This window comes from Crinia signifera, chromosome 4 (genome assembly GCF_055691185.1).
Source record: "Crinia signifera chromosome 4, ASM5569118v1, whole genome shotgun sequence".
Taxonomy (NCBI): domain Eukaryota; kingdom Metazoa; phylum Chordata; class Amphibia; order Anura; family Myobatrachidae; genus Crinia; species Crinia signifera.
Genome location: NC_139220.1, coordinates 278,287,428 through 278,303,000, shown reverse-complemented (window position 1 = coordinate 278,303,000; position 15,573 = coordinate 278,287,428). Strand labels below are relative to the sequence as shown.

Here is a 15,573-nt window from a genome sequence, read left to right as displayed (position 1 = left end):
TTCAGAAAGAATCATCTATCTATCTATCTATCTATCTATCTTAATATACGTGTGTGGTGATACAGTGACTACTGCATCTGGATGGTTTCACTACATGCTATGCCTACAGTGATGAGCTCAGTTAGGGGAACACACGTTTTCAGCATCGCAGGAATTATTGCCTGCAGCGAAGGGGTTAACCCTGCTCTGCCTCTGACTAGCGATACAACACATCCCCCATCCCCCAGCACATTTCCAGCTCCTTGCACTCGGCGCTCCTCTGTTTTGGCCTAGCGAGATCTGCGCTGCCGCTGGGAGAAAGGGGGCGGTATTACCGGACAGGGGGCGTGACCCGGAACCCTGGGAGAAGAAGGAAGCTCTTGAATATTAATGAGTAGGCAGCATTGTGCAATAGGAGAGCGTCTGTAGCAGCGGATAGCGAAGTCGGAGCAGCAGAGCGATAGGAGGAGGTGGGTGCCCAAGCTGGAGCATGGAGCCTATGGTGGTGGTGGTGATGTGAGCTGGCCGGGAAGGTATCTTCTCTCCGCTCCTTATTGTCACTGGTCTAGCACGTCCCCCTTGCCCCTCCCCCCACTCCTTGCGCTGCACCCTGGCTGCGTGCACTGCACCTTCCCCACTTCCTTGTGTGTCTGCTGTGCTGCATGCTCTGCAACCTTCCTCCCTGCCCCCCTCATTCCCCCTCCTCCTGTGTCTTCCCTCTCCCAGTTCCTGCCTGCTCTATACTGGGGCAGAGGCCCCTCAGTACCCCCACTCAGAGCTAAGGGTAGCAGCATGGGGAGGTGAGATTGCATCTAGAGCCACAGCCCGACACAGCTTCCTGGGCAAGGTAGGAATGCATAGCTGCTCTCATATGTCTGATATATTATTTATTTATTTTCTTCATTGTGTACATCATGGAATGATTTGTTCATTGTGTTGCTTTAATCTGTAGGGTTGTATAGCCAGCCGCAGTGTGGCTTGGCTTTGCCTAGGATAGGTTCTTGATTGACAAGGGTGCATGGTATGTAGCCATGTGATGTTCTGGATGTGCCTATTGGCACATGTGATTATCTGGCTGTGCCTTGGGCCTCTCATGCCATGAGAAGAACCTGTTTTTGCCTTTTGTGTCTTGGAAGTTGCAGTAGGGCTGTGGGCACAGTGGGGAATCAGCTCTTGTCTTTTACTTCTGGTAAAATGAATATCGGGCTTTGGAGACTGTTTGAATGGCCAAGCAATCTGAGTCTTGGGTACTGTATGTTCTTATTGGAAAGATCTGGTTGTGTCTAGGGCTCGGCTGTATAACTGAAACGACTATAAAGGCTGTATAGAGTCTATAGCCAAGGGAATACTCTAGTTTAGCCTCAGATGGGCAAGTTTAATAATACAAAAGCTGGTTCTGAATTGGGCAAGGTAAGAGACATTGATTTAGCTCTACATTGGTTTGTGGTTTTGTGGCCTGACCTATAATCTAAGGTTATTTGTTGCCCAGGATTTATCTCTGTGTTGCTGGGATGGTTTTTAATATTGCTATTATTATTTTTCAGTATTATCTTAGCCTACTTCTGTAATGTGATTTTGTTTTCTATTTTTATTTTTGTTTCTCTATGTATATTAATGCCATTCTACACATGGGTACAATCATTCTGCGATTCTCACTATATATAGTCAGTCGAATCGGTATCGCACGCAGATCACAAGGGTTTTAACCCTTGCGATCCCGATGCGCGCTCCCATGTCGCACGGCAGAAAGTCTTGGCTGCCTTGACTATATAGTGCAGATCTGCACTATAGTCAAAATTGTATGGCATCGCATCTCACCGTGTGTACACATTATAAGTGTCATGTAAAGTATTGACTAGGATAGGGGTTCCCAATCTTTTTCAAATTACGGCACCCTAGAGTATCAGAATTTTTCCACGGCACCCCTAGGCCCCCCCCCCCCCCAATATATAAAATTAAGTAGTTTGTGTTTATATGTGCTTCTTAGGTGCAGTTATGTGGTAAAGGTCATGATTTGCTTCTGTTTGTACACATTTTATTTTTGGCAGCCACTAGCACTGGTTTTGTCCATAAATAATTTGAATTGGTCCTGGACCACCAACCCAAGGCACCCCAGGGAGCCACTGCACACAGTTTGGGAAACACTGGACTAGGGGCCAGATGCACTAAGCTTCAAAAGTGATAAAATGGAGAGTGATAAACAGCCAGCCAATCAGCTCCTGCCTGATATTTTTCAAACACAGGCCCTTATTCTGGTTGGTGCGGTCAGAGCCGCACACGGGGCTCCGACCGCACAAACCAAGGGCCGCCCACCCGACGGATCGCCACGGCCGTCCGTACACGGACGGCTGGCGATCCGCACAAAAATGGTGGAGGCTACGCCTCCACCATGGTGGGAGCTGCCCCCTGCCTTCGATGGTCGACGACCATCGAAGGCAGGCCCGCACGCCGCGGCAGCTCCCGCAAGCTCAGACCACACGGACAATCGTCCGTGTGGGAGCTTGAAAGGGGGCTGAAAGCTGACATCCGGCGACGTCAGCTTTCCGCCCCCATGTCATGGTAATGAGGGCGTCATGCCCTCATTACCATGCACACGCCCCGCGTTTGCATGGGAACGCCCATGAAACGCGGGGCGTACACATAGGGTAATGAGGGGCTGAAGCCCCTCACGCCCCTATACGTCCCCTTTGCGGCGGACGAAATCCGTCTGCGGCGAAGGGGGCTGCACATGCGCAGAATGACCTCTGCGCATGTGCAGAACAAAAACATCGGCGGTACGGCCGCACGCGGGCCGTACCGTCCGATTTAGAATAAGGGCCACAGTCTGTGACATGGCAGGTAGGAGCTGATTGGCTGGCTGTTTATCACTCTCCATTTTATCACTTTTGAAGCTTAGTGCATCTGGCTCTAGGACTTAACCAGGGTCAGCACTACCGTTAGGCAGCTGCTTTGGGAGGAGGGATTTGGTGGGGGGAAGGGGGTGGCTGCAGAGTCTGCAGATCACAAAACTATGAAGGTCTATGACATGCATGTCCAAACTATGGCCCTCCAGCTGTCGTGAAACTACAAATCCCATCATGCGTTGCCACAGTTTTGCTGTTAGGGAATGCAAAACTATGGCAAGGCATGCTGGTACTTGTAGTTTCACAACAGCTGGAGTTCCATAGTTTGGACATGCCTGGTCTATCAGGAAGACATCCTTGTTCTTAATGCAGGTGGTGACAGTGGAATTTCTCAGATTCCACCTCCCCATTTTCACTTAAGGGTCTGGAAAGTGGGTGTTAGGGGTCATTAGGTTGGAGTTTTGCCTAGACTGCTGACCTGCCCTGGACTTGGCTTATGCAGATGTTTCAGTCTGACACTACTTTGGTGGCTGTGTAGTCCTAAATGTACTGGCCCATACGCACTGTGATTTTCAGCTGAAAGTAGCTTGCTTTTGGTGTTTTCAGCTCAATCTGTTGTATGGCTGGGCAATGAGCACGAATGCGCTCTCCTGCATCATCATTGCTGCCGTCAGGCTGTTTTATGCTGGCCACACATTAGACCAACTTTCATCCAACTAGTTGCTTGGATGGAATAAAAATCTGGTACTGTATGGGAGCAAAGGAAAATCAGTAGTGTGCTCACAAACCCAGGAAAATGGACAAAAACATTCAGTTAAATTGTTTAACTCAAACAGGTTCAACTACAGTACTGTGTCTGAGAGACAGGTTTGGTCCTTTTCCAGATTTTGTGAGCAAATTTCATATAGAAAATATTCTATTTGCTCCCATCCAGTACCATATTTTTATTCCATCCTAGTTGGAGGAAAGTTGGTCTGTGTGGCCAGCATTCCCAGCCAAATGAACCACTTTCCATAGTCTCCTACTATGAAAAGTGATTCACCCCTTGTGAGCGATTTTTTTTTTTTTTTTTTTTTTTTTTTTTTTTTTTGTTAATGATGTAATAAAAAAACCACGTTGGTAGAGCGATTAACATGAACTTGGATCTCTGCTGGGTCAGAAGCTGTGGATCACCTGGGTACTGCCTTGTCCGTGTTTTATCAAATTCTGGATTTGACTAAATTGATCCCTTCCCAAATTAATTATAACTAGAATTGACTTCTAATGCCGAGCAATTTGTAGCTCCCCCCAAGCTAAGGTAATTTAATTTGCAGCGGTCTCTTGCTGAGCACATTGAGTATGCAGCTACTGTCATTTATGGCAAGCCTGGAAGTAAAGAGAACAGAAACAATATATTTGGGAACATACACAAAATGATCCGTGTGTATGAAAGGATTTTGCATCCCACTTACCCTATTTATGTTCCTGGACCTGATCACTGCAGTGGGTACCCCTGTCCTTGGAATGGGAACAGAAGAGCAGAGACAGAATGGCAGCCTAATAGGGAAGGGTATTTGTCGATTCTAAAGGTGTTAATGCCTGGGAATTTGTGGTCTTTTTCAAGACAAGCCCTTGCATATGGCTCCAAGAAATGCCACCAAATGCAGAAAACCAGGAGGTGGTGGCAGATAGTTCACAAATTACCTAGTTTGAGAACTGTGTTGACTTAATCGCACATGGCATGGGGGACAGGCAGCAACTCTACTACATGGGTCCTCCAATGTAAAGTTCACAATGTCTTCTATCTAGGAGACTGACAATGGTAGGGGCTGTAATGTTGAGACAAATGTTGTTGGAGTGTCTGACCATCTGTGATATTGACCCAAAGGAAAACCTTTTCCAGTTAAGCAGTAGCATAGGAACCTGTTAAAAAATGTCAAGGTAGCCATAGTCCGTGCCTGGACACAAGGGAGTCAATGTTTTGACCACGATGACCAGATGTCTTTGGCCTTGAAAACTTTCGGTGAGCATCAGCATGTAAATGTCTTATTTCTACATTACTTTCATAAAATAGCTTTAATGTAATTTTTTAAGGTGTTGCTATTGCTTCCTGAGAGACCCCTGTGTCTCTTCTTTTCCATACCAATATGATGGTATTATCAAATATACAAAAGCAGTGGGATTCTGAGTTTTTTTTTATTTTTTTAAATCATGATGCCCTTGGTAGCAGTATATCTGAATCAGAAGGGACTACATGTACTTCCATTATGATCCACTGAAGTTCCGTGGGATAGAAGTCTGTAAGGGCAGCTCCTGCAGCAAACATTAGGCATCTAGCATTGATTGCGGTCTCCATCAGGCTTGATCCGGGTATTCTTTCCACATGGCTATAACATTTATGACGCCTGTTCTAACTCGGGACCAGTTCTCTTGGGAGAATGTTGGATGATTCTGGAATGTCAGCAGCTGTCCATGGTCTCAGGTAAACCTCAGCCTGTAAAACATGGTTTCTGCAAAGGGTGTCTCCGTGTTGCTTTATGTATGGAGCCTCTAGGGAACTGGGTATAATTATTTTTGCAGATTGATTGCACACCTCCAGACATACAACTGTCAGCGGAACTGTCAGTTTCTGAACTGGGTCTTCTGAGTCCTGTTTAGCTGTCGGTCACCAAAGGTTCCCAGCCTGATCCGTAGGCATCTGTGGTTATAGTTACCTAATGGTGCCCCGTTAATAGGATGGCTTGGGGAATAACGTTTTAGGTCTGTCCACCCGTCTGCTTTTGTAATGCTTCTTCTCTGATCTGTATCCATAGAGAAGGGAGGCTGTGTGTTGGAAGTGTCTTCCCAGAGCCAGGAATCTAAAGAATTTCCTGTTTCAGAGTAAGATAGGGATATCAGAGTTTGTGTTCTTTATATTGATCTACAACAGTCAGTCCCCTTGCTGGATATCCTGAAAGATGGGTTCACTGTATCCATTATGAATAAACGTACATTTAATGATCCGTAGTTTCGTCAGGTAGACTGGGCTTCATCACCATAACAAAGCTTTGTCAGAAGAGTATTGTGTAGGATAAATAAAGGACTCAATGTATGATAATTGTATTAGTTACCTGCCTGTTAAGGCTGAGCTTCCTCAAGAATCTGCTGAACCTTGACATCCTTTATGAAACCTTCCAGTTTGCGTAAGCAATGAACGCTTCCCTGAAGTATCCTTGGAAATAATGTATTCAAGTTTCAGCAGGACAACAAACACTGATTACACGTAGAGGTCGTATAGGACTGCTGCCTACTGAGCAACAGCAAGTGCAATACCGCCAAAGCCATTGTCCAGTCCTGAGCAACACATCGAGGGGAATCCAGAAATAAATGCACATGGTCCACGTTTGTCTTCTGACAGGGAACCCAGAATCTTTTCATCTCTAACCAGATTATTTCAGTATCCTGTAACCAGAAGTTTTTGGCTGGACATCGGCAATGGGTTATGCACTGTATCTGGCATCAAGGGACCGAGACAGCACTGTTGGTAAAATGTTCTCTGTGACCTTGGGAACAATGGTTTTCGCTGTTTTAAAGGATGTCTTCAGCCGTTTCATCGTGGTCAATACTTGTGCTGATTAAAGATACTCCAGTTATTCCTCACACAATTGTTGGTCTCCTACCACCTGACAAGCACACAGAGCATTTGGGACAGAGACAAGCCACTGTTTCATGGCCTACTCACCTCTAACATTTAGAGCCTGAGCGGTTCTCCAGAGCTTTGCTGGTGGTAGAACTTTAGCAATGAGTTTGCTAAATTCTTTGCAGATAAAGTATCTATCATCCAGGCTGAAATCCCCACAGTGAACCCAAAGGAGTACCAACATACCAAGCCTGCCCAGTGTAAGACACCTGCCTTCATGGGACATCTTTGACCAAGTGGATGTACAATACATTGCTGGAATTTCCTGACTGTTGCGTCCCTCCTCCTGTGATCTGGACCCTGCCCCATCCAAGCTTCTTTTAGGGTGTATGGAAATAATCGGCCTTGCATTCGCAAAAATAGTTTATTGGTCTTTGCAGACAGGCGTTTCCCGAACCACTAAAGGAAGCAATAGTCAGAACACTTCTTAAAATATCTAATTTAGACCCTGACTGCATGACCAAATACCTACCAGTATCAAATCTTCCTTTTCTAGGAAAGGTTATTGAGAAAGTGGTTGCAACTCAACTAGAGACCCACCTTTCAACCCATGACATTTATGATCCATTCCAGTCAGGATTCAGGAGAAGACATAGCACAGAAACAGCTCTGGTATGTGTGCTCAATGATCTTCTAAATGCAAGGGATAGAGGAGACTGTTCAATCCTAATCCTTCTGGACCTCTCTGCAGCATTTGACACAGTTGACCATGGGATTCTAATTGAGCGCCTGAAGAATTTCTGTGGTCTGGGTGGCACAGTCCTTAGCTGGTTCAAATAATTTCTTGCTGGCAGGTCAGAGTTTCATCGGGAGTATACTCTTCGCCACCAGTGCCGTTGTCTTGTGGTGTCCCACAGGGTTCTATATTATCTCCCATGCTTTTTGTAGTATACATGCTTCCACTGGGTGACCTAATCAGACGTCATGGCCTGGTCTACCACTGCTATGCAGAGGATACACAACTGTACCTGTCCTTTGCTCCAGGCACCGATAACACAATAACAACCTTAAATGGCTGCCTAGCTGAGCTCCAGGAGTGGATGAGTGCAAGTTGGCTAAGACTCAACCCAGATAAAACAGAAGTCCTGATGATAAATCACAGGACAAGACGGCAGCATAGCCAACTGTCTTACGCTGGGGGCACAGCACTAAAAAAACTCTGATCATGTGCGGAATCTTGGTGTTGTCCTGGATAGTGGCCTGACACTTAAACATCAGGTGTCGGCCACAATCAAATCCTCATTCTTTGATCTGAGAAACATAGCCAGAATCAAGCACTTAATTCCTTCAGAAGACCTGCCTAAAGTCATACATGCATTTATATCATCACGACTAGACTACTGTAATGCTCTCTACCTGGGTCTTCCAGCAAAAGAATTGCACCGCTTGCAGCTGGTACAAAATGCAGCCACCAGACTATTAACTAACCAGCCCCGCTCCAGCCACATAACTCCCATTCTCTACTCCCTTCACTGGCTACCTGTAAAATGGAGAATTGTTTTGAAGATTGGCTTACTCACTTTCAAGGCCCTACATGACCAAGGCCCAAGGTACCTGCAGCAGCTGCTGATCCCTTACTCTCCTACTCTATTACTACGATCCACTGAAGGATTACTAACAGTACCCAGAATCTCCCTGAATTCATATGGGGGTCGAGCTTTCAACTTTGCTGCTTTAACTCTATGGAACTCTGGGGTAGATTTATTATAGCGGTGCTAAAAGCGACGCTATAACACTTCCTGCTTCGCCTCAGTAGCAAGGCGAAGCAGGAGGGGAGAGCGACAAGATCTACTAAGATCTTGCCGGCGAAGCGGTGGAGCGCTAACTCCCCCCTCCGGCGATGCCTCCTTCAGCTGTCATTGCGTCAGTTAACACTGACGCGCTGTCTGCTTCTCCCCGGCCGGCTGGACTGCGCATGCGCGGGATCTTGCTTCTCATGCGATATCCCCAGCGCAGCTCAGAGCCAGCAGCAGGGACAGCGCTGTCCCTGTTGTAGGCATAGGACATCGCCGCCTGCAGCTGTCGAAGTCGATAGCTGCAGGCAGCGGAATGGTCAGCCGTTCATAAATCAGGCAGGAGGCAGGTGCGCAACACAAAATATTGTAGCTGCGCTATGCCTCCTGCCCCACACCGCCGCACGTAAGGGTGTCATAGATCAGGGGAAGCGCTATCCCCTGCCATAAGGCACGGGATAGCGCATATTTCCCTGATCGTCACTTAATAAATCGGTACTTCTTTACTTTCACGGCGCCAGCATGGCGCCGCGCGCTTGCGGGGCTCGCCCACGCTGCGGGCTCGGTGGCTTGCTACGCTTATTAAAATCAACTCCATGCCAACATGGATAGTGGAGGTATGAACTATCCATGTTGGCATGGCGTTAACTTCGTTTATTTTACTTAGTTTGTGGCGAGCGTAACCCGGAAGTAGCGCGGCGCCATGCTGGCGCCGTGAAAGTAAAGAAGTACCAGTAAATCTATCACTCTCTCTTCCTCGCACAGTGGGAGAAGCCACCACTGTAGAATAGACTAAAGACATACTTATTTACTCAAGCATTTCATTGACATCTACTGTTAAGCTTGTTTTGTATTTTGAGCTGTAAAGACTTTTGGTGTGTACACACCAAATCACCCTGCGATTCTGACTATATAGTCTATATAGTCAGAATCGCATGCGATCCCGATGCACATCAGAAACTCTTGGCTGCCTTGACTATATAGTGCAGATCTGCACTATATAGTCAAAATTGTATGCCATTGCATGCAGGCCGTGCGATGCGATCTGATCGCATCGCACAGCACATCTCCGGTGTGTACACACCATTAGAGTCCTACTGGGAGAAAAGTGCTTTATTATTATTATTATTATTATTATTATTATTATTATTATTATTATGTAATGCTTGTCAGCCGTCAGTTTTGTCATTTGAGCTGGGGTATGTTACCGCATTCTCATATGCAGCAAAGCCCCGCAGCTGGGGCTTCGCTGCGGCGGGTTACGCCAGTTCTAGATGGAGTACCCCTATGGGCTTCCCTTCGCGTCCCCTGCACGCCCCCTGCCGATCTGTGCTGCCCCCCCACACACACACACACACACACACACACACACACACACACACACACACACACACACACACACACACACACACACACACACACACACACACACACACACACCCACCCACCTGTGTTCGGGCAGCCACCTGCTGTGCTGCCCAGACAAGTGATCTCGTCCTCCCTGCACCTCTTCCGGGTGCAGGGAGGAGGAAGCGGAGCCGGGTACGGGTCCAGGGAGAGAGGGGGGACCCGCTGCACGTCGCCGGCCACACCGCAAAGGACCGCTCTTATCGCAGGAGCGGTCCTTTGCCTTAATAATCACACGTAGCCTAAAGGTAATTTTATAATATATACATACCTCCCAACATGACCCTTTCCAGGAGGGACACAATGCTCTGCTTCTGGACTTTCCTCTAATGTATGATTGCCAGCACCTGTGTTGAACATGTTAATTAATAAGAAAGGTGCTTCAACACAGGTGATGGCAATCATACATTACCAGGGAAGTCCAGAAACAGAGCATTGTGTCCGTCCTGGAGAGGGTCATGTTGGGAGGTATGTAAATAGGGCGGGATTCTCTAATAAATGCGGCTGCATATCGCCGGCATTCGCATAGGTAATAATCGCATATGCACTAACATATGCGATTATTAACTATGCGAATGCCGGCGATGTGCAGCCGCATTTCTTAGAGAATACCGCCCTATATATTATAAAATTACCTTTAGACTACGTGTACAAGGTGTATATGAAACAAATGCATATCGGTTTAGCTATCCCCATGATATTGCTTCATGGTATGCAAACATTCTAAAATAAGGGGAAAATTCTAAAATCCTTCTGCTTCCAAGCATTTCCGACTCAACCAGTGCTTAAAACACAGCACATAAAAGTCACCGGAAAGACCTGACTATCTCTGTAGATGCGTACACATGAGACGATAAAATAACTATATGCATGATATCAACGTATACATCCATATCGTGTAATATATAGTTAATGATCAACTTTCCCACGCATGTCGTTAGTGATGTTCTGTCGCCTGTACATGCAGGATAATGGAGGTCATCACTAGCGCGAGCCATGCTGTAGACTGTGTCATGGCCCCGCACTAAATCCATGCCACCATTGCACATCGTGCCTGGCATCGGCAAGTGTGGCTGCACATGCCGATGCCAGGTCCCGTCGTAAATGACATTGCTGGCTACACATATCTTGTAATGTGTACCCAGCGTGTTACGGATGCTTTGTTCTCTGCACAATTATTGATGCCCATTTTATTATGCTGGGAAATCTGTTTGGCAAGACTTCACATGCCTCAGGATACAGTTCAAACAGCTTGGTGGCATGCTTGGTTTTTGTAGTTCTACAACAGCTGGAGAGTTAAGCTGGGTTCAGCAGATATTTGTTCCCACCAGACAGATTGGACAGAATCTTTGGGTGTATACCCAGCTTATGCTGCCTAGTTCAGGACGCTCAGCAAATCTTCACGTGTGTAGGCCTCTTTAGGAGCTTATGGTCTGGTGCGTTATCACCAGCCACTTTATCACTTCACTGGCTTAATAAATCTGCCTCATGAATCACACATTTACCAATTGGCTCCACCTGTGGATATTTTGGAATGTAACAGTGCGTAATGAATACACCTGTGCGACTGCTTGGAAACAGCTGTCTGGGGTCCTGAGGATGGAGTTTGAGAACTACTGATAGGGATGGCCATCAGCACATCCCCCATCGATGGTTGCCATCGATGGCTTCTGGAGCAGGAACCATGGGTGGCTATAAACCATTCTACCTCACACCTTCGATGGTTCCTGCCATCGCTTAGCCGCGCATGCGCAGAGCAACGGGACGGGTCGCCGCGGGCAGCCTGCTCGGCCGTGATCCGCGCGCATGTGCAGAAGAAACTTTTGCCATCAATCCAGTTTAAGTTTCTTTTGCACATGCGCGCACCTTCCGGCGGGGCGGGCCGCCCGCAGCAATGACGCTACGCACGCAGTGCGCATGCGCCCACAACTTTTACCATCGGAAGCCATCCATCGATGGCATAAAACTATTCGACCATCCACTATCGATGCCCAAAACATCGAGCACTAGGTCTCAACCATCGATGTTTTGGGAACATCGATAGTCGATGGCCATCCCTAGGGATGACTGCACTTTGCAGCAGAAGGTGGATAAAAGGTGGATTATTCTGATTCACACAGAAAGGCACAATCACTCTCTAATGGACAAAACCATGTGCAATGCAGGGGGTGGGGGCAAATGTTACATGTGCAGAGATAGTTAGATTGGGGTGGGGGGGGGGGTGTACTTCAAACTGATATCTATATTGCAGTGTAAAAATAAAGCAGCCAGTATTTACCCTGCACAGAAACAATAAAACACCCAAATCTAACTCTCTGCACATGTTACATCAGCCCCACCTGCAGTGCATATGGTCTTGTCCATTAGAAACTCGTGTATTCTAAGTACCAGTGTAATAATTTCAGCACAGCATTAAACAGGTAGAGGGTATCCAGCATATGCTGTTTCTATAAGTACTATTACGTAATACCCCTTTCAGACCACAAAATGCAGAGTTTCGCTGGGACTTTGAAATGGTTCAGTCCTGGCACGACCCTGCATTTTGGTCTGTTCAGATTACTTCAGCGAACAGGCAATGATGTCATCAGGGTGCGCGGGGGAGTATTGCTGTGTTTGCTACTAGTTTGTGGACCCCGTAATCCCTTTCACATTGCACCAATTACAGGGTCAAACTGGCATGAACCTGGTAATTGGGTGCAATGTGAAAGGGGTATTAGTATACTACAGTGTCACAGAGCTTATAGTTCCTCCCACCCAGCGCCTGAGCGGATATCCTGTGCTCGGTGCAGGGGAGTTGGAATGCTGTGCACTTGTTGCTGTGTGGTATTGGCACATCTCTGGCTTAATAAGGGACACACACAAAAACACATTCTACAGGCCTTAAAAGGGAAACGCAACTAGAAGAGAAAATAAACCTATATTTAGAGTCATTTTACATTGCAAATATTACTTTTTGTCTACAGGAACATGTAATGTGGGTGGTGATCAAAATAAGTCTGCTGTAGATTCTTAAATGAAACTGTTCTGTAAGAATAATAAGTTGTTTAGTAAATTCCATGGGCTTGGAAAGGTTGTGATTTTTTTTTTTTTTATATCAGCAAATAGTTTATATTATGCACCTTGTGAGCAATGTATGATTACTTTGCTACTTATTCTGTAATGGTTATAAAATGGAGATTTTTACAGCTGTGCAGTCTTTTTATGTACACGCCACATCCTAAATCAGCGAAAAGTCTGAAGTGGAATTTTTGTGCATATATTGAGGAGATAAAGGTTTTTCTTAACAAATTCATTATAGTGCATTTCAAACTATATATAAGACCTGTATGGATTAAATTGTAATTTATTGTGGTTTCTGTGGCATATAGTAGGTGATTCAATTATTTTCCCCTTTTGTTGATCTAGTTAGAAACCGGTTAACTTCAAGGTATGTGTGTATATGAGGAAGAGATGGGGTGGTGACATTTTCTTCTTGCAGCCTCCTGTGGCACAAGAAGATAGGCCATGAAGTCTGTTGTTTGTGTGCCCTAACAACTACTTTTTGAAGGGTTTAGCTGCTTTGCATGGCACAGAACAGTTGAGTTGCCACCATAGTTGTTGTTGTGTGGCCACAGCGGATGGTTCTCTGCCATCTGCTCTAAAGGGGGATGTATCTGCCCCTGGGTAGAGTGGAGTAGTTTCCCAAACCAAGAAATCCATGTGTTCGTCATTTATGTAGCACAGTCTATGAAATGACAGAAGTGGGTTGGTTTCTCTGGGCAGTTACTCCACTTGAACTCTCTCCAATGGGGTGAACTTACAAAATACACAGAAAAAGTACAAACCAATCCGCTTCTAATGTAATTTTTCTAGCACAGTCTGTAAAGAGGGAAACTGATTGGTTGGTAGTTTGGGGTCTCGACTATGCGTAGGAGAATAAAGGGTACTTTTTACCTAGCACGGCGCCCACGATTTTGATCGTGGGCATCGTAGGTAAAAAAATCGTGGGCATCGCGACCATTGAATGCACTAAAAATCGGGTGCGACCGATTTTCCATAGGGAACAATGTTAAATTTCTCAATTGACCCGATTTTACTGTTCAATGCCTCAATTGACACGATTTTTCCATAGGAAACAATGTTAAATGGCCCACAGAGGCCAAATAGGCACCCTGAAGTGTGAAATGGCCCCCACAATTGTTAACGCCACCCCACGATCAACGTCAACGCGTCCTACGACCTTTTCATACCCCCACTATCCACGTCGGCGTGGAGTTGAGAATAGAATAGTGTGGCGAGCCACCGAGCCCGAAGCGTGGCGAGCCCCGCGAGGGGACGAGGATACCTGTGAAGCCCGCGAAGGGACGCGTTTACCTGTGAAGGTATCCGCGTCCGCTCGCCACGCTTCGGGCGAGCGGACACTATTCTATTCTCAACTCCACGCCGACGTGGATAGTGGGGGTATGAAAAGGTCGTAGGACGCTGCGCTCGCCACGCTTCGGGTTAACGTTGATCGTGGGGTGGCGTTAACAATTGTGGGGGCCATTTCACACTTCAGGGTGGCTATTTGGCCTATGTGGGCCATTTAACATTGATTCCTATGGAAAAATCGTGTCAATTGAGGCATTGAACAGAAAAATCGGGTCAATTGAGAAATTTAACATTGGTCCCTATGGGAAATCGCGTCGGTCGCGACGCACCCGATTTTTTTTTTTAGTGCATTCAATGCCCGCGATGGGCGCCGTGCTAGGTAAAGAGTACCGAATAAAGTACTAGCCAATCTGCTCCTAACTGCTGTTACAGGCTGTTTGAAAAATGACAGGAGCTTGTTGGTACTTTCTCTCTCCAATGATTAGTACATGGACCCCTTTCTCTCTCCAAGGTTGGCTAAATCTCGCCTTACGACTTAATACATCTCCAATTAGGTGTTCTATCTCAGGGCTAGTGGCTTTAGCCCATATTGTGTTGCCAGGAAGTATCCCCGCTTTGTTCTATGTTGTGATGACAACATTCTTAAAATGGGGTATAGTATAGCGGGAGTTTAGGCTGCGTGTGGGTAATGTTAGTATTCAGCACTAGACAGAGGGTTAGGGGAGAAATACTCACTGGAATGCTGGAGCAGCAGATTTCTGACCCAGAAGCTGCAGTAAAGCCGCTGCAGCAGTCAGGGGGGCAAGATTCTCTAAGCTTCAAAAGTGATAAAATGGCTGGCTGTTTATCACTCTCCAATCAGCTCCTGCCTGACATTTTTCAAATACAGTCTGTAACATGGCAGGTAGGAGCTGATTGACTGGCTGTTTATCACTCTCCATATTATCACTTTTGACGCTTAGAGAATCTAGCCCAGGAACAGGTAAATGACCACTTGGCCACCAGGACATTGTCGATATTCTAACAAGCTCATATGTCATCACTGTCTACTTGATGAATGTCAACATACCACATCTGTTTCCTGGTGTATACCCTATTGGGGTATAAAATTTGTGAGGTCTGTGGTTTGGGTGCCCTAACCAGGACTGTACCCCTCTTTGTATAAACCTATGGCACTTGATCAGAGAAACAATTGAATTGATCTGATGGGCACCCAAAAACATTTGAATCTTTGGGTGGTATTCAATGCCGTCGGCGAGGGGGTTATACAAGCAACCCTCGCCATTTATCCCCCCCGCGGGCCACTCGCCCTATTCCATGTTAAGGGAGAATGCTCGCTAAAGAGCATTGAATACCATCCTTCGTCTTAATTTTTAGTGGACATGTTTTAGAACATGTGTTTTAATTTTCTTTAGCTCTACTGTCAACGTTTTAGGGCCAGATGTATCCAGCTTCAAAAAGTGATAAAATGGAGAGTGATAAACGGCCAGCCAATCAGCTCCTAACTGTCATGTTACAGGCTGGGTTTGAAAAGTGACTGGTAGAAGCTGGTTGTTTATCACTTTCTACTTTAGCACTTTTTGAAGCTTGATACATCTGGCTC

At 46.3% G+C, this 15,573-nt stretch overlaps 1 protein-coding gene across 3 annotated transcripts in view; it reads left to right on the top strand.

The window, feature by feature from the left end:
• The first annotated feature begins 296 nt into the window (after nucleotides 1-296).
• ZMIZ2 (zinc finger MIZ-type containing 2) overlaps nucleotides 297-15,573 on the top strand; it is a 47,925-nt gene continuing 32,648 nt past the window's right edge. Inside the window, exon 1 of one of the 3 annotated variants that reach the window (XM_083184706.1) lies at nucleotides 297-449. The gene's annotated coding sequence lies outside the window, so the exon portion shown is untranslated. Of the gene's footprint in view, nucleotides 513-582; nucleotides 827-15,573 lie in introns of those variants that run through there. The other 2 variants (XM_083184708.1, XM_083184705.1) reach the window with 2 other exon arrangements.